At 41.7% G+C, this 24,247-nt stretch overlaps 1 protein-coding gene and 1 pseudogene across 1 annotated transcript in view; one reads left to right on the forward strand and one right to left on the reverse strand.

The window, feature by feature from the left end:
* Positions 1-24,247, reverse strand: part of LOC118980496 (gap junction alpha-3 protein-like) — a 132,008-nt gene that overhangs the window by 62,078 nt on the left and 45,683 nt on the right. The window lies entirely within an intron of this gene.
* On the forward strand, positions 10,764-12,109 carry LOC118980449 (zinc finger protein 692-like; annotated as a pseudogene).

Raw genomic sequence — 24,247 nt, forward strand, 5'->3', positions numbered from 1 at the left:
CTACAGGTGCAGGTGGGGACTGGGCTGTAGCTGAACATACAGGAAGGATGTCAGGTGTGGCAGGCAGGGCAGTGTGGGGTTGGAGTTGGCTGGTGGTGGGCTGCCATTTGCATGGTGCATTCCAGCAGGGCAGCGGTAGAGAAGGTCTGGTTATGTGAGGTGGGAGCAGTGTTTACAAGGACCATGTGCTGGAGGATCAGGTAAGTGCAGGGTGTGGGCAGGCCCTGGACACAAGACCCAGGACTCCAGGTGGCCTCTGGGAATTCTTCTGGGAATCTTTGAAAGTTGTGTGCACAGCAGCGCTGGAGAGTGGGGTTTAGGGAATTCCTGAGGTCCCTTTGGGGTAATTGAGGTTGCTTTTCTGCTGGAGGCCCCTACAGAGCTGGATTCTTAGCTGAGTAAAGGGTTCTGAGGGGGTGCTGGAAGCTGAAGTGAATTGAAATGCTTTCAGGGGTAGTCAGGTGGACACAGAGCCCAGGACAGAGGGAGGGACACCCCAGGCTGGTCCAGCAGCACCAGGCCCTCTGCACAGCTCTTTGGTTTTGTTAGGAATGATGCTTCCTTCTGCTTCCCTTTAAGGGATGTTTTAAAAATCCTTTTTCTAGAGATTCCCTTTAGGTATAAGTGCCAGGAATGATTCCTGATCTATGTGCTCATTACTGTGTGTTTAAGTACAAGAATGGAAAAACACTTACCTGACTCCACAGTGATCCCTTCTTTCAGGGCCTCACCTGACTGTACGCAATAGGGACGTGCAGGGACTTGCTTTGCTATCTGTGTTGTGTGGACAGAATTCGACCTAGAATGCAGAGCTCCCAGACGTGAGTACCTGTGACTTGGGCTCTAGAGATAAGTAGAGTTCCTGGGTTTTGTTTTATCAAGATACCGCCAAAATATGCCATTAAAAGTGCTTCTATGCAAACATTGGTCTCCCAGACCCAAGAACTCTGAATGATGGTGACATGACATGTGAGTCACTTCCCTGGCCATCCATTTCTGTGCTGTGAGAACCATTACAAAACAGACATTAAAAGCCTAAGAGGAAAAGGGACATTAGTCCCAAAGCTTGGTGTGTTCAAAGTGCACATCAGCCCATACTTTTGGGTGCCCAGTTTAGTTCATGTTGAGGTGAGCATCCACTGAGAGGATTGCGCGTGTTCCTGTGAAGTAACTCACAGAGGCTGTGCCATTAGCACCAGTGGGTGTGCTGTGTAGGTCAACCAGCAAAGGTTGGTGGCACCAAGTTGTTGTAACAGCACATGAGAAAGTTTCATGGATTGCCAATAGGAGAGATTTTTGACTCAGTATCCTTCACTGTTACTAACATTTAAGTGATGTTCATATGCCAATCTGAAATAATGATAACAGTATAGTTTTAAAACTTCAAAAATTAATTCCTTATCTTTTTTCAGCCATTTACAGGCTTAATTTTATAGGATTCATATTATAGGCCTTTTGATTATTATTCATATTTGAATATGTATCTAACAGAGAACAAATGGAATATATATTTTTTAGCAGATATTTCAGAATCACCCTTAAATATATTAGTAAACACAGCTTTTGTAGGTACTAAAATGTTATCAGAGCACTGTAGATATTTTATCTTACAAATACCCAACAATAGTGCAAAGAAGTTAAGAACAAAGGTAGGTATGAACAAACAAATAATATAAAATAAAGAAGCAGTTGCCCTGTCTGGGTGGCTCCATTTGTTGGAACATCATACAGCACAGCAAAAGGTTCAGGGTGAGATTCCTGGTCAGGACACATCCTTAGGTTTTGGGTTTGATCTCTTGTCAGGGTGTGGACTGGAGGCAAGTAAGTGATGTTTCTCTCTCTCTCTCTCTCCTCTTTACTTGCCTTCCTCCTTTTCTCTCTCTAAAATCAGTAAACATAGTCTTGGGTGAGGATTATAAAAATCAATCAATAAAATAAATAAAGTAGCAGCAAAGTGAATTTGAGAGTATATTAAAAATAAATGATGACAAATGGGATGCTACACCACCTAAAGATGATAGTAGGCACAAGAAAAAAGTGTTGCACTAAATCCAATTCTCATTGATGATTTAGAAAAGAAAAGTCAACCAACCCTTAGCAAAGAAACACTGGGTGAGAGCTTCCTTAGCTTGATGCAAGTTGACACATCACCGGCCCTGAGAAAACTTCAGAATCATTCGTGTTAAAGACGGAAACAAGAAAAGTGTCACCAACTTCACATTGTGCTGGAAGTCCTGGCTAGTACAAGAAGACAGGAAAAGGAAATATCAGGAATCTGAATTAAGAGAGAAAGACACAAACAGATAACATGATGTGTGTCTTCCACAAAAACCCAAAGACTGTCCTAAATATGAGAACTAGTAAGGGCTTCCTAACAGGTTGCTGTATAAAATACCAATATATATAAATGATGTTCCAAATTGTTAGTGACAATAAGTTAAGAATTATATTGAAAAAACTATTTCAGACAAATCATTGGAGCAACTATAAATTATCTAAGAACAAATGTGGAGAAGGTTCAAGGTGACAGTAGATGCTCATTGCACTCACCTCCTATCCAGATGACATAAAAATTACAGCTAAATTACACAAACATCAACCTGGATAACCATCTGAAGTGTAGCTAAACAGAAGTCTGGTAATTAAGACTATAATGAAGAAGTTCCATAGAGACGGACAGAATGACAGAAGCAGACTGGCCCCACACCCATGTGCTACTGTGGGATCCCAGCTACAAAGGTTTCTCCTGAGGAGTGAGTAGTCTCAGCCCAAAGCTGGACTCCCTAGCCTGGAGCACCAGTGCTGGGAAGAGGAGCCCCCATAACACCTGGGTGTGAAAATCAGTGTCTGTCGGCTGAAATGGTAGTCTGCTAGAAACCCAGATGACCTTAAGGGGCCAGTGGGTAAATTCTCAATCACAGACACTCACCCTGGGGTTTGGCATACAGATAGAGGCTCAGGGGGTACCAGAGTGCTCCTGGGAGAGACTGAATTGTCTGGCTCTTGGGTGAGGGCTGGAGAGACAGCAACCAATATCCCTGTGTTGAGTCCTCCTACTGCATGGCCCAAGGGCACCATGTTTGCTGAATTAAGCACAGTCCCTGCAAGGTATTAGTCTGGTGAGCTACACTGGCTCCACCTTGACTCCCTGATGCCCTATCCTAACCAATTTGCCCATTGCCAGAAGCTCTGCAGTAGAAATTGGCTTGGGCCTACATTGTAGTCTTTCTTAAAAATCTCTCAAGGAATTCTGGTGAAGCTCTGGGGAGTGCCAGAGACATATAGGGAGAAGCTCAGTTGTCTGGCTTCATGGTAAGAGCCATTTTCCTGTGTGGTTAACAGTCTCTACCTATCCTCTGTTAAACCCTTCTTCCACACCACCAAAACTTAATCTGTTTCAGCCTGGTGAACTTTACTAGCTCTACCCCGACAACTCCCTGAGACACTGCCCTACCACAAAGCTCTGCAGGCCTCAGGTGGGTGGTGGCTGGCCTCAGTATACACTGAGACTTTTGCAAAGTGGCTTCTAAACTAGCAAAAGTGCTGTATCAATCTGTTGAACACCATTCACCTCTTCCTGGTTACTTCCTGGGAACCTGCCTCAAGCAACTTGTGTATTGCCTGAGGCTCTTTCAGTGGCTGAGCCTAACAGGCAGTTGCCAGTCTACAGCAAGTCTTGGGTGCCTTGACCTTTTTGCTGACCTGCCTTAGGCATGGTACTGGTAACAGTCTGCCTCAGTTCTCAGCTTGGCCCCTTCAGTGAGCACCCAGGTCTAGAACAGGCAGCTGCCTACTGTGGATTGCTTTGTAGCTCCTACAGGTATCCAGAGTTGGTCTCAGGCAGCATCTGACATTGACTTGCAGTGGAGTCCCTCCCAAGAGACCCCAAAACAAACACAATTAGGGACTGGCTTCAGACCACAATGAGCACCACCTGATCAACTACACAAGCCGTGCACCCAAATGGAGATCTTGGCAGGCATCAGATCCTGCTGGAGCAAATTCCACGTTGTGGAGTCAGCCACTACACTGCAGCTCATGCACTCTGGGGGTGGCCAATCCTCACAGCCAGCCAGCTTGAGGGTCCACCCCACCCACAGATGTACTAACAGCAATCAAGTCTCAACTGCAACAGGATGGCACATATAACCCATACAAGGGACACCCCTAGAACATCTGGTTCAGGTGTCAGAAAGACTGTGCCACTGGGACCCACAGAACACCTAATACATAAGACCACTCTATCAAGACTTGGAGACATAAAAGATCTACTTAATACACAGAAACAAACACCAAGAGGCAGACAAATGGGGAGACAAAGAAACATGCTCCAAATGAAAGAGCAGGAGAAATCCCTAGAAAAAGAACTAAATGAAATGGAGGCAAGTAATTTTCCAGATACAGAGTTCAAAAAAGTGGTCATAAGGTTGCTCAAGGAACTTAGCGAGAACTTTGACAGCATAAAAAAGGACACAGAAAACATAAAATAGAGCCAGTCAGAAATAAAGAATACAATAACTAAAATAAAGAATACACTAGAAGGAATTAAAAGCAGAGGGATGAATCAGCAATTTAGAAGGCAAGGTAACAGAAAGCAATAAGAGCAGCAAAAAGAAAAAAAGAATTTTTAAAAATAAATATAATTTAAGGCAGCAGTCCCCAACCTTTTTGACAATGGGGACTGGTTTCATGGAAGACAATTTTTTCATGAGGGTTGTGGGGAGACAGGGAGGTGGAGCTCAGGTGGTTATTTAGGCAAAGCTTCACTCAATCCCTGGCTGCTCACCTCCTACTGTGCAACCCAGTTCCTAACAGGCCACAGACCAGTAACAGTCTGTAGCCCAGAGGTTGAGGGCCCCCGGTTTAAGGGACCTCTGGGAAAACATCAAGCATACTAACGTCTGCATCACAGGGGTACCAGAAGGAGAAGAGAGAGAGCAAAGGATTGAGAACCTATTTGAAGAAATAATGACTGAAAACTTCTCTAACCTGGCAAAGGAAAAAGGCAGGTCAAAGAACTGAAGAGTCCCAAAGAAGATGAACCCAAAGAGGCCCACACCAGTACACATAATTAAAATGGCAAAGATAAAAGATCAACATAGAATCTTAAAAGCAGGAAGAGCTCCCATATGAATGTCAGCTGATTTCTCAACAGAAACAATTCAGGCCATAAGGAACTGTCAAGGAATATTTAAGGTGATGGAAAGCAAGAATCTATAATGAAGACTACTCTTCTCAGAAAGGTTATAGTTTAAAATTGAAAGAGAAATAAAGCTTTCAGAGACAATAAAAGCTNACACCAGTACACATAATTAAAATGGCAAAGATAAAAGATCAACATAGAATCTTAAAAGCAGGAAGCGCTCCCATATGAATGTCAGCTGATTTCTCAACAGAAACAATTCAGGCCATAAGGAACTGTCAAGAAATATTTAAGGTGATGGAAAGCAAGAATCTATAATGAAGACTACTCTTCTCAGAAAGGTTATAGTTTAAAATTGAAAGAGAAATAAAGCTTTCAGAGACAATAAAAGCTAAAAGAGTTCATCATCATAGAGCCAGTATTACAAAAATTTTTTAAAGGGACCTCTAAAAAATAGAGAGGAAAAATACGAATAATAAAATGATAATAACTACATACCTATTAAAAACCACTTTAATCTCTGGCTTGGTGGCTGGTTGGTTGGCATGTTGTCCCATACACCAAAAGGTAATGGGTTCAATTTCTGGTCAGGGTACATACCTAGGTTGTGGGTCAGGGTATGTATGGGAGGTAACTAATCAATGCTTCTCTTTCACATTGATTTTTTTCTCTCTCTGTATCTCTCTCTCTTGAAAATCAGTAAGCATATCCTTGGGTAAGGATTAAAAAAATCACTTTAAATGTAAATGGTTAAATATACCAATAAAAAGACATAGGGTAGCTAAATGGATAAGAAAACAAGATCCATATGTATTCTGTCTATAAGAGACACTTCAAATAGAAAGACACACACGGGTTAAAAATAAATGAACGGAAAAAAATATTTCATGAAAATGGAGACCAAAAAGAAGCTGGGGTAGCAATACCCATATCAGACAAAATAGACTTTAAAACAAAGAATATAATGTAAGACAAAAAAAAGACATTGTATCACAATAAAGTGATCAATTCAACAAGAGGCTGTAAGCCTTGTTAACATTTATGCACCCAAAATAGGAGCATCTAACTATATAAAGCAAATATTGATGGACATAAAAGGAGAGATTGACAGCAATACAGTCACAGCAGGGGAGCTTAGCACTCCATGGACATCACTGGATAGATCTTCCAAACAGAAAACCAACAAGGAAATAGAGGTCTCAAATGACACATTAGACCAGATGGGTTTAATTGATATTTTGAGAACACCGCAGTACAAAGCAGCAGAATATACATTCTTTTCAAGTGCACACAGAGCATTTTCCAGGATACACCACATGTTGGGCCACAAAAAAGTTTCAGTAAATAAGAAGATTGAAATCATATCAAGCATCTCTCTGACCATGACAGCATAAAACTAAAAATCAGTTACAAGGGGAAAAACCCCTCACAAATACATGGGGGCTAAATAACACATTACTAAGCAATGAATGGGTTAACAAGGTCAAAGAAGAAATCAAAAGATACCTTGAATCATCAGCTGATTTCTCAAAAGAAACCTTGCAGGCAAGAAAGGGCTGGAAAGAAGTATTCAAAATCGTGAAAGGCAAGGACCTACATCCAAAATGACTGTCTACCAAAGCCATCATTTAGAATGGAAGGGCAGATACAGTGCTTTCCAGATAAGATCAAGTCAAAGGAGTTCATCATCAAGCCCTTATTATATGAAATGTTAAAGGGATTTATCTAAGAAATAGAAGACTAAAACTATGTACAGTAAAATGACAACAAACTCACAACCATAAACAACCGAACCTAAAACTAAAAAACAAAATGAAAAACTAAGCAAACAACTAGAACAGGAACAGAATCAGAGAAGTGGAGATCACATGGAGGGTTACCAGTGTGGAGAAGGAGGATGAGGGAGGAAAAGTAAAGGGAATAAGAAGCATTATTGGTAGACATCAAATAATGGGGTAGGTTAAGAATAGTATAGAAAACAGAGAAGCCAAAGAACATATGTACAACCCATGGACATGAACTAAGAGCGGAAGGGGATGCTGGAGGGTGGGAGGTGCAGGGCAGAGGGGGTATAAAAAGGAGAAAAAAACTGGGACAACTGTAATAGCACAATCAATAAAGTATACTTTAAAAATACCTTGAAACAATGAAAATGAAAACACAACAACCTCAAAACCTATGGGACACAGTGAGGGCCATTGTAAGAGTGAATTTCAGGCAATGCAGGCCTATTTCAGGAAACAAGAAAAACCTCAAATAAATGATCTAATGTCACATGCCCCCCCAAAAAACCCTAATAAAAGAACAACAAATAAAGCCCAAAGTGAGTAGAGGAAAGAAATAATAAAGATCAGAGCAGAAATAAACAAAATAGAGTCTAAAATAATACAAAAGATCAATAAAGCAAAGAACTGTTTTTTAAAAGATAAACAAGATTGATAAACATTTAATCACACTCATCAAGAAATAAAGAGAGGACCTAAATAAATAAAATCAGAAATGAAGGAGGAGAAGTAAGAACTGACTCCACAGAACTACAGAGGATTGTAGAAAAATATTATGAACAACTAAATGCAACATGTTGGACAATCTGGAAGAAATGGATAAATTCCTAAAACATGCACTCTCCAAAACTGAATCAGGAGGAATAAGAACCCTGAACAGACCAATTACAACTAACAAAATTGAAGCTGTAATTTAAAAAAACTGCCAGAAAATAAAATTCCTGGAACAGATGGATTCACAGGTGAATTTTACAAAACAGCCAAAGAAGAACTAACACCTATCCCCCTCAAATTATTCCAAAAAATTCAAGAGGAGGGAAAACTTCCCAGCTCTTTTTAAGAGACCAGCATTATTATAATTCCTAAAGCAAATAAAGACATTACAAAGAAAGGAAATTATAGGCCAATATCCCTGATAAACAGAGATGCTAAAAGTTTCAACAAAATATTAACAGACCAGATCCAGCAGTCCATTAAAAGGATCATATGCAATGGTCAAGTGAGATTTATTCTGGCAATGAAAGGTTGGTATAATATTCCTCAATCAATAAATTATAATATATCCCATAAACAAAATGAAGGATAAAAAAATCACAATTATATAAATAGATGTACAAAAGCATTCAACATAACGAAGGGCATATATGACAAACCCACAGCCAACATCATATTCAGTGGGCAAAAAATACAGGTGTTTCTCTTAAGATCAGAAACAAGACATAGAGTCTGCTTTCACTACTCTTATTTGACATAGTACTAGAAGTCCTAGCTACAGCAATCAGACAAGAAAAAGAAATAAAAGACATTCAATATGGAAAGGATGAAGTAAAACTGTCATTGTTTGCAGATGACATAATATTGTATGTAGAAAAACATAAAGATTCCACAAAAAACTACTAGATCTAATAAATTAATTTAGCAAAACAGCAAAATACAAAATTAATATTCAGAAATTGGTGGGATTTTACACACCAATAATAAACTATTGGAAAGAGAAATTATGAAAAAATCCCATTTATTAGTGCAACAAAAAATAGGTACTCAGGAATAAAATTAACCAAGAATGTAAAGACCTGTACTTGGAAAATTATAAGATACTGAAGAAAGAAAGACACAAATAAGTGGAAACATATACTATGTTAATGAATAAAAAAATGACATCACTAAAATGTTCACACTATCCAAAGCAATCTACAGATTCAGTGCAATTCCTATTAAAATATCAATGGCATGTCTCCCAGATCTAGAATAAATATTCCAAAAATGCATATGGAACAACAAAAGATCCTGAATAGCCTCAGCAACCTTGAAAAAGAAAAACAAAGTTGAGGTATCACACTACCTAATATGAAACTATACTACAAGGCCATAGTAATCAGAACAGCATGATTCTGGCATAAAGACAGGTATAGATAATTGGAACAGAATCAAGAGCCCAGAAATGAACCCATGCCTTTATGGTTGATTAATATTTGACAAAGGAGGCAAGAACATACAATGAGGTAAAGACAGTCTCCTCAATAAATGGTGTTGGGAAAACTGAACACATACTTGCAAAAAAAAAAAAAGAAAGAAAGAAACTAGACCACCAACTTACACCATACACAAGAATAAACTCAAAATGGATTAAAAACTTACATATAAGTTACAAAACCATAAAAATCCTAGAAGAAAACATAGGTAGTAAAATTTCAGGAAGTCTTTTTAAAAAATATTTTATTTAATTGTCTTTAGAGAGGAAAGGAAGGAGAGAAATATCAATGTATGGTTGCTTCTTGTGAGTCCCCTGCTGGGAACTGGCCTGCAACCCAGGCATGTGGCCTGACTGGGAATCGAACCACGATCGTGTGGTTCGCAGGCCCACGCTCAGTCCACTGAACTACACCAGCCAGGCCCAGACAGTCTTCATAGAAATATTTTTGCCAATATTTCTCCTTGGAGATGGGAAACAAAGGAAAAATAAAGAAATGAGACTGCATCAAACTAAAAAGCTTTTGCACAGCAAAAAAACAAAGCAAAGCAAAGCAAAGCAAAAACCATCAACAAAATGAAAAGGGGACCAACTGAATGGGAGAAGATGGTTGCCAGTGATACACCTGATAAGGGCTCAATTTCCAAAATATATAAAGGAATACAATTCAACAAGAAGACAAATGACAAAGAAGACAAATGACCCAATTAAAAAATGAGCAAAAGACCTAAATAGACACTTCTCCAAAGAGGGCATTAGATGGCCCACAGACATATGAAAAAATGCTCATTGTTGCTAATCATCAGAGAGATGCAAATTAAAACCACAATGAGATACCACCTCATGCCTGCCAAAATGGCTATCATCAGTAAATCAACAAACAAGTGCTGGTGAGGACATGGAGGAAAGGCAGTACTGCTGCGCTGTTGGTGGGAATGCAGACTGGTGTAACCACTGTGGAAAACAGTATGGAGACACCTCAGAAAATTCATAATGGATCTACCTTTTGACTCAGTGATACCATTTCTGGTAATACATGTATATCCAAAGAAACCTGAAATACTAATTTCAGACACCCCTATGAAAGAATACAGACACCCCTATGAAAGAATACAGACACCCCTATGTTCACTGCAGCCTTATATACAATAACCAAGATCTGGAAGCAGCCCAACTTCTCATCAGTAGATGAGTGGATTAAAAAGCTGTGGTACATTTATACAATGAAATATTACTTGGCCATAAAAAATCTTACCTTTTTGACAGCATGGATGGACCTAGAGAATATTATGCTCAGTGAGATAAGCCAGTCAAAGACAAGTATCATCGGATCTGACTTCTATGTGGACTCTAATGAAAATATAAACTGTCAAACAAAATAGAACCAGAGGCATGGACACCTGGAACAGACTGACGGCTGTCAGAGGAGAGGGAGTTTGGGGGAGGGGCTGGGGCTGGATGAAAGAAGGTGAGGGCTTCCTCTTCAGCCTAGCCCAGTTCCTGGCCCCGGAGGTGGGGCGGGGAGGCAAGGATGCACAGGGGGACAGGTTGCTCTTAAAAGGAGAAGGGGAGGCGGGAGGAAGGTGGGGCCCCTCTTCCCCCACCACTGTCCCCCCAGGCACCCTGGGGCGCAGGCCCCTGGCCCATGGCTGCCTCCACAGCCGATGCATCCCGCGGGCGGTGGGAGAAGCGGTGGCTTCTGGATGCCCGTTGCAGCAAGTGTTGCATCCGCCTGGTGGGCCACATGGAACAGACGTGCCTCCTCAAGGAGCAGCTGGGCTTCTCACTGCACTCTCAGCTCACCAAGTTCCTGTTTGACCAGAGCACTTCTTCCGGCTGTGTGTTCTGTGCAAGTCCCAAGCCTTTGCCTCTCAAAGGACTGCAGTATCTGGTTCTCCTATCTCATGTCCACAGCCAAGAGTGCAGCCTGGTGCCTGGGCTGTGGGGGACCTGGGGTCTGAGGTTGTGGGCTTGTGTGGGAGTGCTCAGTGGGCCACACCATCTCCTGGAGCCCATCTTCAGGCCCCACACTTCCAGCGGAGTCCAAGCCAGCCCTCCTTCCAAGTAATTCCCAAAGAAGCTGGTGCCCAGAGTTCAGGGGTGGGCATGAGTCTGCAGGTTTGGAATCTAAACATGAGGAGAGGACTCAGGAAGCAGGGCTGCTCAGGAGAGTGAGAGCCCCACCAGAGTTCTTTCTGCCCCCAGGAGAAGATGAGGTGGGTGATGAAGATGAAAGTGAAGGGAGATGCCTAGTGATGCCAGCCCATGGACCTATAGCTTTTCCTCAGACAACTGTGAGCCAGATGGCCCCAGACTGCCTCTTTCTCCTGTTATCCATGCACTTAAAGAGAGAGAGAGCCCTGGCCCTGCAGCTGCCCCCACTTCCCTGGCTGGGTCACCCTCATCAGCACCCACAGTGAGTTGTGGAACTTCTCTGACTGTGGAAGGAGGGGTAGAACTGGAGCTCAATTGGACCCCTCAAGCGGGCCCAGCAAACTGAGCCCCTGGCCAGCCCTGGGAGCCCTGGGATGAGGACAGTGTACAGATTGGCCCCAAGAGAATTTGAAAGCTGCAAAAAAGGAGACGCTGCCTTCTGACTTTCCTGGCCATGGAAGGATCTTCTCCAACTGGCAATATTTGAATCACAGGAAGTACCAGCATATCTGCCAGAAGTTCTTCTCCTGCCCAGAGCCAGCCTGTGGGAAGTCTTTCAACTTCAAGAAACATCTGAAGGAGCATGTGAAGCTGCGCAGTGACACTTGGGACTAGATCTGTGAATTCTGTGCCCAGTCTTTCTCCATTGCAGGTCTTTCTTCATTGACACATTTTACAGCACTGCAGCAAAAGCCACCCGGCCGTACCCTGGCCACATCAGAGAAACTTGGCCTGGTGCAGCCCTGTTCCAGCATCTCTGCCCCGTCTCTGGGGTCCAGAGACGAGTGCAGGCCCCCTCAGGTTCCAAAGGCTCTGACCCTGCTTCCTAAGCTGTGACCACAGGGATTGAGGAGAAAGGCCAGACATCTGGTCCCTGGGAACTAGGGTGATGGGGAGTACAGGGCAGTACTGGATTCCAGTGCAGCCAGGCTGTCTATAGTAGTCTTCCTACAGGATGGAATGAACCTAGTATTTTACATGGAAAATAAAAAAGAAAGAAGATGAAGGGATTAAACAAAAAATTCGTATATATATATCATACATAGACACAGACGACAGTGTGGTGATAGCCAGAGGGAAAGGGGGATGAAGGTAGGTGAGGTGAGTCCAGGGAGGGTAATGGGGATGGAAAAGAGTTTGCTTTGGGACGATGGGCACACGATGCAGCAGTGTGCAGATGGGGCTTTGTCGATTTGTACATTTGAAATTTGTATGGTTTTGTGAATTAATGTCAGCTCAATACATTCAGTAAGAAGAAAGAAAGAAAGAAATATACTTTCAAATTCTTATATACATTCCAATATTATTTACAAACCCAGGCAAATGCTCTTACACTTTTTAACTACAAGACCAAAATTAATTACACATTTTACATAAAAAGAGACACCTAGTTTGTCAGATGTTTTAATGTGCCAGATTCTCTTTAAGATGAGAAACATTTTCCCTACCCAGTATTTTGAGAGGGAACATCGACAGAAGGTAGGTCAGGGATTGCCCCGTGTCAAGTGAAGGAAGAAATTGGCAGCAAAATAGGTAAGGAAACTGTGCTGGTGGCTACACAAATATAGACCTTTTTCAAAATTCTATAAGCTTCACCTTAAAATAATTTCATCATATGTTACTTATATGTCCACAATGTTGATTTAAGGAGAAATATGTGTATGCGTGTGTGTGTGTGTACATAGCCATATACATACAGATTCTCAATGGATACAAAGCCTAAACTTAACACAAAAGGACTAAATCTTCACTCTCATTCACTTTACCATCTCTGTATTGAATTCTAGTGTTTTTTAATAGTTGGGATGAAATCTGAGAGATGAGGTGTGAGGGGACACCAAGCTGAGGAGCAGGAGGGGGCAGTTGGGGTTCTTTATCAAAGGGTATAAAAGGTAGAAGTAAGCATGCAATTGGCACTTGAGTTTCTGCCTTTTTTGGATGAGCTGTCACAAGATCTGCTGCCACCAGGTGGAAATCAGGACTCCACCACACCTACGTGTCTGGGGGACCATAACTGGGGAAGGGATGCTAGCCAGAGGGAGTGTGTCAGTTTCCTGGGGCTGCTGTACAAATCACTACAAACTAGTGCTTTAAAACAACACAGACGTATCCTCAGACAGTTTTGTGGGTAGAAGTCCGAGGTCAGTGTCACCAGGCTGAAGCCTGGCTGCTGACAGGCTAGTTCCTTCCAGAGGCCTCAGGGGAAGACCCACTCCTCTTCCATTTCTGCATTCCTTGGCTCCTGCCACAGCACTCCCATCAGCACCCACTTATGTGGTCCCATCTTCTCACCTCTGCTACTGTCAAATGTCCTTCTGTCCCCTCTTATAGGGGACTTGGTGGTTACACTTAGGGCAAGCCCAGATCATCCAGAATCCTTGAAATCTCCATCTTAAATCTTTACCTAGTCACTTCTGCAAAGCCCCTTTTGCCACAGAAAGTCACATCATCAAGTTCCATGGACGAGCCTATGACACCATGAAGGCCATCAGGGAGCTGAGCAACGAGGAGTAGGCATTTTGGCCTGGAGAAGCACTTTTCATGACCCACCTTAATGGCAGAATGTCTGACCCTGAAGTTGCTCCACTTTGTACCCATGATGAGATGCAGATACAGAAAGTGTGTCTGTTAGGTGACAGGATGAAAGGGACTGAACAAGCTGGCCCATATCCAGTCCACAAAAGGCTCTGCATAAATGAAATGTTACTTGGAAGCACGATTTTTAGAGGGGAGGGTGGGCTTCTAGACAGGCTTGCTCCACTGCGAGTCCACAGAGTGGCCCTGACGGCCTTTGCTCACACTAAGCAGAGGAATGGGAGAAGCCCCCCACACAATGGCTCTGGGTAACCTGGGCCTCTGGGTTGTCGCATTGAAGGTGACCAGGTCCACTCCAGCTCCCAGTGGCCTTCAGGCAGACCGTGCATTCACCCATCGGATGCTCACCCTTGGGTCAAGAGGGCTGTTGCTGGAGTCCCTGGTGGCGATACAGAGATGGACCCTTTGCCCAGGTGGCAGATGACTGATGGCATGGCTGCCTTCTCTGAGCTACTGCTCAAACAGCCTGGAATATCTGCTTGGGAACAAAAAGGAAGGCTTGAATATCCACTTATGAACAGTTTCACTTGTCCATAAAGCAGAAAATGGAAGTTGCAAGAAATTTCATCCCTCTACTCCCAACCCCAGACTCGATAGAGCTACTTTCCTTTGTGGTTCAAAAGAAAATGTGTTGAGCACACATCAGATTGACAGAAAGTTTTTATTGAATGAACACATGATTGAACGTGGACATCTCTTCCAAATTATGATTTTTGTTTATCTGGGTATATGCCCTGCAGATGTAGAATAGGGGAGACAGAAAATGAAGGAAGACAATAATTCCAGTTTAGGTTATTTCCTGAAACAACATGTGCCCGAAGCGTTTCTTCTGTGGCCCTACTATGGGTGGGTCTGATGCTGCGTGGCATTTGCCTGGAGTATGGCCCGTGTATCAGTTATCCACTGCTGGTGATGATTTGCATGGGCTGGGGAGTGGCTTAGCTGCTCGGGGCCTTTGGTGTCCTCCCAACATTGCAGCTGGTTTCCCCTAGAGTGAATGGTTCATGAGAGAAAGCAAGAAAAAGCTGCCATGCCTCTGTGGCCAAGTGTCATTGGTCACACCACGTCATTTTCTCCCCATTCCATGAGTTACAAGGGAGTCATTTAGTCTGTTCACACTCAGCTGGAAGGGAATTGCGCTACACCTTTGCAGAGATGACTGTCAAGGAATTTCTAGACATACAGGATCTGGCACCTGTATAACGACCATTTTTTATTACAGAATCTTTTACTACAAAATTGTAAGCATGTACTTCTGTACAGAACAGTATCACACTGAAGAACACCATATGACATGTTTAGGTGAAATGGTCAGATTAAAACTATAAATTACTACACCCATATTATTATTACACTACCAACCACACTCAAGCAGGCATTACTTCTGCCAGACCCTATATTTTAAAACAGTACAGCCATTCATAATCATAATAAAAGAGCCCTATCATTTCCCAGCAAGAGTATCATGTTTCAAACGCTGCTTCTCAGATGTTAGGAACTATGTATCCTTCTTTACTCTATTTGCCATAATATAACAGCACTGTGGAAATGACTACTGCAGTGCATGTATTAGTTACCTTTTACAAAGTTTAAAGTCAATAGCTCTCCCTTACAAAAGAAAATGCATTTTCAAAACTAATTTTTCTTTAGTTAAACTTCATGAAAAATAGATTAATCGTCAATGGTTGTACATCTGAAAATTATTCAGAAATCCTTTAACTATTTCCTCTTAGAATTCTAACACCTGTAATCAGGAGAATCTTTAAGAACTTTCCTGATTTTTTAAACAAAACATAGGGTAACTTTTCTGGGTCAGAAGCCTTAATCTTGCTATCTGGTCTCATATTGCAGCAACTTTGGGCATCTCCCACTGAAAGATTACTTTGGTTTTACCATATTTTTTAAATGGACATATAACATTTAAATAGATATGTTCATTTCAGGTTTAGACAATGATGACTTACTATCTTCTTTATGCCTGTCTTTTCAACAGATTTTCCTAAAATGAGCTGATATTCTTTAATAATTAAAAAAAGGCTATTTTCATTATTGAAAATCAACTTCAAACATAAGAGAAATTTATTTTGAGGTCACATTTAACAATAGAAAAACCCAAATACCAGATATTCTTTTATTTTAAAAAAAGTTTTAATGGCTTCATTAGCTTTGTGCATGCCTATTTCGTTTCAATAAAAAGTTTATGAAAAAGCAAAACCAGAGGTCACAAGCTGAAGGCTCAGGGGCCAAGTCTGCACTTAGAGGATTTCCTCTGGCAGTACGGAACTGTAACTGAAAGCAGGTCCTGCTGCCTGCCACTGTGAAAGCCAATACTTGAGAGGCAGGTGCTGAGGTCAATGAAAGTGGTTTGTTTTCGGGGGCTGGCCACCTGGAAGATGGGGGTCCCACGTCTCAAAGTCAGTCTCCCTAGGAAGATGGGGGACTCATGCTTCAAACCCCATCTACATCTCTCAGGGAAGGCAGAGGTTTTTTTATAAGGAGTGGGAAGGGAACAGAGCAAAGAGATCAAGGGAGGGGGTTGAAAATTTCTCTATGGCATGAGAGCACTGTCCATTCTGATACGGCAAGCAACAGTCCTGTGTGAGTCATCCTGGTTTAGTCATCCTGGCTTCCAGTCATCCAGACTCCACGGTTGAAGCCAGGTAAATCTCCCAGAGCTTGGATGCCTGAAGCTAAGAGTCTGTATTTTCTGAAGTTCCTAAGATTCTTATACAAACATGCTGTTCAACCACCAGCTATGTATTAGATAGTCAGCATTTACAGAACCAATGTCAAAAGAATGGTGGGGTGGGCTACAATTTCCCACTGTTAGAATTTTCCACAGTTACAGAAGGAGTTGTCAATATTCAATTGTGGGGCTTTGGGCAAGGAAGTGGCCATGCTGTACTTTTCCTGGGACATGCAGAGCTAGGGATGGGTCCCCTTTGCTTCCCTGTCTGACAGCCTCACTCTATCTCTTCACTGTTCACTCCATGTGAACAGAAAGGGGTGGCATAGCAGACTTGACTAGCTCAGGGGGTTACTCAGCAGGCATGACAAGCCCAGTGACCAAGAGTTACCTCAAAATGGTCTGATCAAAAATTCCTGACTGGGCAGTCACATCCCAGTCCTATAGCTTCTTTAGCAAAAGGTCAATTTTTGCCTTAGGCAAGTCCTGGCCACTGTTCTTCTGCATCTGGGGTAACATACCTTTCAAAGGTCAGAGTAATTTTGTTTTCCAGGCCTGGAGAAGGCACAACTGCAGTCACCAGAGCAGGAGACTGCAGAAGCCCTCATTGTTATCTTGTTGCTTACATACCACCTCTGTGCGCTGTAAATGTTAAATGTTAACTCTCCTGCACCCACCAAAGTAAAAGTATGTATCTCTCCATTTCGCCTTTTTATTTTTAATCCTCACCCAAGGACTTGCTTATTGATTTTAGAGAGAGGAGAAGGGAGGGAGACAGACAGGGAGAGAAACATCCAGTGGTTGTCTGCCCTTTATATGTGCCCTGACCAGAGACTGAACCTGCAACCCAGGCATGTGACCTTTCTGGCTATTAAACCTGTGACCCTTTGATCTATGGGACATTGCCCGATCAACTAAGCCACACTGGCCAGTGTTCCATTTTCCTTTTTATTGATCCTAGATACTTGCCCATTTGCTTTCTCTCACCTTAATCTACTGCCAGTTGATTTCACGTACCTTCCTTACGTTTTCTGCTTTGATTCAAATGTATAAAATACAGAGCAAAATTGCCATTCCCTAGAGGATTTTTTCAATCTGTTGAGATCTTGCTTCTGGGCATGTTCTCAAAAATTTTGGCTCAAATAAATGCTTATAAAAATTTTCTTTGGGTTTGGATGTTCTTTCAAGGATTTGCATCAAAATGTCTTATTGACCTGAAGCCCTGCTTCAGTTATTCACAGGAGGATCGTGGTTCCTGCTAGGTCCCTGATGGCAGCTTTCACAAGAGGTCAGGGTCACCCCTCCTTGAAAAGGGCACCTGTGCCAGAAGCAGTGCCCCTTGAAGGGCATTCTTTCAGCAGCTGCAGCTCTCTGGCCACCTGACCGCCTACATGGACTTGTAGTTTGCTGCCCTTTCTACAAAGCAGGGCCAGGCTTTCAGGTGAAGTGTTCATACTTTGATACCATATTCCAGGGTTTGCAGTTGGCTGCCCACTCAGCTCTGAACTTCCCTCTGTCCTGGAAAGCCCGGGTCAGCCTTTTTCTGGATGAGATATTTTATGACCTTCAACTCATCTTCAGAGTGGTGAGGTGCTGGGAGAGGCAGTGGCCATGGTGATAGCAGGTAGATCGGTGTCTTGGTGGTGCTGCATCAGGCACCAATTTATCATTGTAGCCTTTGCCATCTTACAGATTTTCTGGTATTTTTTCATAAGAAAAAATACTCACAATTGATGATGAGAGATTAGGTAACCTGGTACCCGGTACAATTCGAACTGGTACAGTGACATTCTCTGTTCTTTCTATATAAAGAAGCAGGGCTTAGTGCCAGGGCTCAGCTCTGGACCAGACCCAATATTTAGGAAGGTCTTCTTTGTTGTCTTAACAAAGGCCCAGAAGTATAGGAGGCCATGCTTGTGTTTCTGTAACTTATAGGGAGGTGTATGGATGTTGTGATTAAAAAAAATACTATCAAGTTGATTACACATAAAAATAAAAAGTGAACATTTTGGATAATGTATTAAAGAATGGCATATAAGCAAATACCTATTTAGTGAGAAATGTAAATCCAGTGGATCTCAAAAATTTTAATTTTACTGTCTACCTTAGATTTTTCACTGAGAATCTGTGCTCTTTGTCATACATATCTCCTCTTCCCTCTCCCAGGAAAATCCATAATCATGCATTAGGGATTAAAGTAACTTTTAAGAAGTAGATTAACAACTAAATTATTTTTCTGTTTAGTGAAGTGATCTGCAGAGTCACCATTTTTATTTCTTTTTCAATGGAAAATATGCATTCCGCAGTAACAGTAATAACCTTTAGAAGTCCAATTCTGAGCATTGATGGAGTAGTTAAATTTAAAGACATAGGGGATTTTGTTTTTATTTGTTCATTTATTATGGAGAATATATCTGCTCCCCCTCATATGTATTTACTTTAATGTTAGAAATAAAATCACATATTGAATTTCCAATCTCTAAAATATTTTTCACAGAACTTAAGTAAACAAAAGTGAGAAATGGTATTAGTAATAACAAAATGTGATTGAAATAAAACTTATTTTATTAAATTTATTTAAAGTCATTTATTACTTTAAAAATTTCAGAGTTTATTAAAAGCATCACTGTCTTCTTTCAGATCAGTTTGTGCCTTATCTTGGTAAGTGGGAAGACAAAAGAGTTCCTGTTTTCTCCTAATGATTCCACTTCTGACATTGCAAAGCATGTGTATGACAATAGGCCAGTGGGTGAGTCGTGTTTTTCTCTTGAGAATGAGTAATGTTAACTGTCCCTACCTTTACCTTGTTTCATAAACATTTTGAAAAAATGTTAAATATATAATTTATAAATAAATGAACAATTAATTGAAGACACAAGCCTCAGCTAAAGGCGATCATTGTATGACCTTCTTCAGCTACCTCTCTGAGAAATGGTAAAGGGGCCATTAGGCCAATCCCTGTTTTTAACTTAGAACTACTTCACGTAAATGAAAACTGTTCTTTTAAAAGTAAAACACAATGCAGCTAACATATACACACACTTTCATTTTAGTAAACCTAAACAAATTAAAAGGAAAGAAAACTACCTTAAACAAATTATATTCTCTTTGGTCTATTCTATACATAAGCTATTTAAAATTGAATTTGCCACAAGTTTAATTTCTACTTCATGTCACTTCACGTGTTCTCTGAACTACTCAAGTCAAGAAGATATAAAACCCATTTGTGCTTTGCATTTTTAATCCAGTGTCCATGACACCAAAATGGTGAGCGAGTGGGTATCCTTCCTCCCTTCCTCTGGTCCGTTCTCTGTGGGAAGACTCTGTCTTGCCATCCTAAAGTGCGCTTTCAGTGCATGCTCTTCCTTTGACTTTCCCCACTTCACCTTGACCCTCTCCTGTGCCATAGTGACAAGACTGAGCTGATTTCACTTAATTTTACTAGCCAGAGCAATTTGGACTTTGTGTTGTTGTCATTGTTGACACTAATACAGATGTCTCCCATTTTCCCCTCTTTGCCCCCTCTGCAATTTGGACTTTTTAGAACAAGATTTTATTTATTTATTATTTAGAGAGAAGGGAAGGGAATGAGAAAAGGAGGGAAACATCAACATGAGAGAGAAAGATTCGTCATTTGTCTCCCCCACACACCCCAGCTGGAGACTGAACCCTGAGGGCAGAGGGGCAGGGGGAGGGTAAGGGAGGAGAGAGAGGAAGAGAGACATCAATACAAGAAAGAAACATTCATTGTTTCTCTCTCAGGCATGTGCCCTGACTGGGAATTAAACCAGCGACCTTTTGCCATGTGGATCAAAGCACCAACCGAGTCACACAGGTCAGGGCCACAGTTTAGACATTTAAAGGACAGGACTTGTTTGAACAAAAATCATACCATGTATACAAAACAAATCAATGATATCGGTTTCTCTCAACTTTTAAAATAATATATGGAACTCTCTTAAAGGAAGAAAATTCTTGTAGACTCCCTAGTGCTGATTTAGATTGATTGTTCTTTCTATTTTTTAAAAATTGTTATTGTTGAAGTTCCAGCCAACATGGAGACGCAAGTAGAAACCCTTCACTTCCTCTCACAACCAAAGGAGGATAGCAACCAATCTAAAATAAAAAAGCAACCAGAAACACCAGAAAAATCAAACTGCATGGAACTCCAACAAGCAAGGAATTAAAGAAAAAAAATCAACAACAACAACCAAACCGGTAAGGTGGACCCCGCAGGGCAGGCAACACAGAAAAACCACTGGGAAGCGGCTGAGGGGTGCGGCTGACTGCTCAGCTTGGTGGAGCTGCGTGGGAGGGACTGACTTAAGGGGAAAACTGAGACTCAGAGCTGACTGGGCTACAGCGGGGGTTGCCCAGGTGGGAGATACTTCCAGTCTGAGGGAGTGTCTCTTGGAAAGTGCACTAGAGATGAGCAGGCAAGCTGCATTGTTTCCTCTCTGGTCCCTTCCCCACAGGCAGTGCAGCAAGAGGGTTACCCTGCTAGGGTGAATACCCAAGACCCCACCACTCACAACATATCCAGTGCGCCAAGACACAGAAATATGGCCCAAATGAAAGAACACAGTAAAACCTCAGAACTAAGCGATAAGGACATTGCCAACCTAACTGATGGAGAATTTAAAGTCCTGGTAATTAAAATGCTCACAGAACTGATTGAGCTTGTTTAAAAAGTGAAAGAACAAATGAAAGATACCCAAAATGAAATAAAGCAAAATATTCAGGGAACCAACACTGACAACAAGGAAACAAGGATTCAAAGCAACAATTTGTAACAAAAGGAAGAAATAAACATCCAACTGGATCAAAATGAAGAAACAAGAATCCTCCCTCTCGCCCCCCCGCCCCCCAAAATGAAAAGAGGCTAAGGACTCTCTGGGACAACCTAAAACATTCCAATATCCAAATTATAGGGGTGCAAGAACAAGAAGAGCAGCAGCAAGAAATTGAAAACGTATTTGAAAAACTAATGAAGAACTTTCCCAATCAGGTGAAGGAAACAAACTTCCAGAAAGTCCAGGAAGCCCAGAGAGTCCCAAAGAAGTTGGACCCAAGAAGGAACACACCAAGGCACATCATAATTAGCCAAGATGAAAATGAAGGAGAGAATCCTAGAAGCAGCAAGAGATAAGGCGACAGTCACCTACAAGGGAGTTCCCATCAGACTGTCTGCTGATTTCTCAAAAGAGACCTTACAAACAAGAAGGAGATGGAAAAAAGTATTCCAAGTCATGAAATCCAAAGACCTACAGCCAAGATTGCTCTATCCAGTAAAGCTTTCATTTAGAATAGAAGGGCAGATAAAGTGCTTCCCAGATAAGGTCAAGTTCAAGGGGTCCATCATCACCAAGCCCTTACTATATGAAACATTAAAGGGACTTATCTAAGGAAAAAGAAGATAAAAATATGAACAGAAAATGACAACAAACTCAGAACTATCAACAAATGAACCTAAAAGAAAAGAAAAACAACAAAAACAAAAATTAAGCAAACAGCCAGAACAGGAACAGAGTCACAGAAATGGAGATCACACAGAGGGAGGTCAGTTGGGAGGGGGAAGGGAGAGATAGGGGAGAAAAGGTACAGGGAAGAAGAAGCATAATTAGTAGGTGGGGAAAGATAAAAAATGGTATAGGAAACAGAAGGCTCAAAGAACTTATATGTACAACTCACGAACAAGAACCAAGGCAGGGCCAATGCTGGAGGGTTGGGAGGGGTAGGGTGAAGGGGAAATAAAGGGGAAAATATCGGGAAAACTGTAATAGCATAATCAATAAACACACTTTAAAAATTTTATTGTTGAGACTATTAGAGATGTACCTAATTTTGTCCCCTTGACCCCCTCCCTCAGCCCCTTCTCCCCCTTCCCTCTGGCCATCACCACACTGTTGTCTGTGTCTATGAACTATACATACATGTTCTGTAGCTAACCCCCTCACTGTCTTTTATCCAGTCCTCCCTGCTCCCTTCCCTCTGACAGCTGTTTGTCTGTTCCCTGTGTCCATGCCTCTGTTTCTCAGTTTATTTTCTTCATTAGATTCCACACAAAAGTGAGATCATACAGTATTTGTCTTTCTCTGACTGGCTTATTCCACTTATTGTCTAAAATAAGCATAGTAATCTTCACTTAGCATAGTAATCTCCAGGTCCATATATACTGTCACAAAAGGTGAGATTTCCTTCTTTTTTACAACCCAATTCACACTCTATCCTTATTAACTTATACACAACCACAAAACTAAAACAGAGCTACAAGGAAAATGCACGCATAACTCTAAAATCAATAATGTGAAAACGAACAACATTACTGTGCCGGATGATGTGCTTCCATTAAAACCAGCGTACGGCTTGCGCTGTTGAGTTGGTCCTTGCTGTACAAGGACCCAGTCACCACACAACCTTCACCCACACTGTGTGCCAAATTGTCATTCAGCCCTCACTCAGCAGGAAAGAATCATTTATGCATTAAGTCCACCTCTGTTCGTTCCTTGATAGCCTCTTGACAATTAAAGAAGTCCTGCTTGGTGCCAGTTCAGTCATAAACTTAAATGCATGCAGGGGCATTAAAACCCCAAGTTGTACTAGGTTATGAGGAGGTTGTTCAAATCATCTAGCTAATCTCTTCTAGATTATCATTAAAATGAAACACAATTTAAAAAGTCTCGATGAGGACTTTCAGACCCTAGGAACATGCCTTTGTGGATTCACAGAGCTGAGTTTAAGAAATGCTGATTGAGACAAATACTTCCCGATAACTAGATCTTCCTTCCCACTGGTAACCAAGGGACAAGTCAATGTTCATCCTAAACATTACAGGGAAGAAGAAGGGCCAGAAAAGCTGAAGTGGGCTAAACTAGGGGCTCTCGCAATATGGGAATGTCTTCATAGCCAGGGAGAAGGGACAGCGGTCAGTATGAAAAGCATTTCTAAAACACGTGTGATGTACATAACAGGTTACTTTTGTGATTTTGGAGGGAAGGAAGGTGAAGACGGCGTTTGACCTCTGCGGACAGAGCGCAGCAGAGCACACAAAACATTGATGGGTGATCCCTCTCAAACGGTTACTTTATTTGGGCAACGTTGTAACTCGAGGTGAAAGAAATACTTTTACCTTCTTAATTGTGCGCCTTGGATATTACAATGAGTTTTAATTCCTTAGAATATCCTGAGCCAGGGTAAACACAGGTAAGGCCTAGGTGCAGGTGTCTGCCATAAATAATTTGCCAATTGAATGAAACTTCAATCCTGTGGTACTTATTTCCATAAAAGAAGTGTTTGAACCCAGCCTTTCCTCAATTTACCAGTTCTACTCAGCAATTTTAGACAGTGCAGGGAATAAGATTACGTCACTTAATTGTTGTTTAATATAGAATATTTAAGTTAAAAATCTAGTTCCACATCGTATGACATAATGCACCAAAGGCCAGCAAATGTAAATATTTATTGGTGATAATAACAGTGTAGTAAATACTAAGTCAGTCAAAGAGGGTACTTTGTACAATATAATTGTGGAAGGAACTTGTTTTCCTCAGTATAACCTTCCACAGCTCCGTGGGATGTTGCTGATGGGTGGACCAGTGACACATGTAGCTGTTACTGGCTCAGAGGCCACACTGAGTGCATGTTACTGGCAGCTGAAACTGCTCCCTGAGGCGTCGTTCTTCTCCAGGTCTCCA

The sequence above is a fragment of the Sturnira hondurensis genome, unplaced genomic scaffold (assembly GCF_014824575.4).
Source record: "Sturnira hondurensis isolate 20B ecotype Veracruz unplaced genomic scaffold, ASM1482457v3 Scaffold0022910, whole genome shotgun sequence".
In the NCBI taxonomy this organism is placed as follows: Eukaryota; Metazoa; Chordata; class Mammalia; order Chiroptera; family Phyllostomidae; genus Sturnira; species Sturnira hondurensis.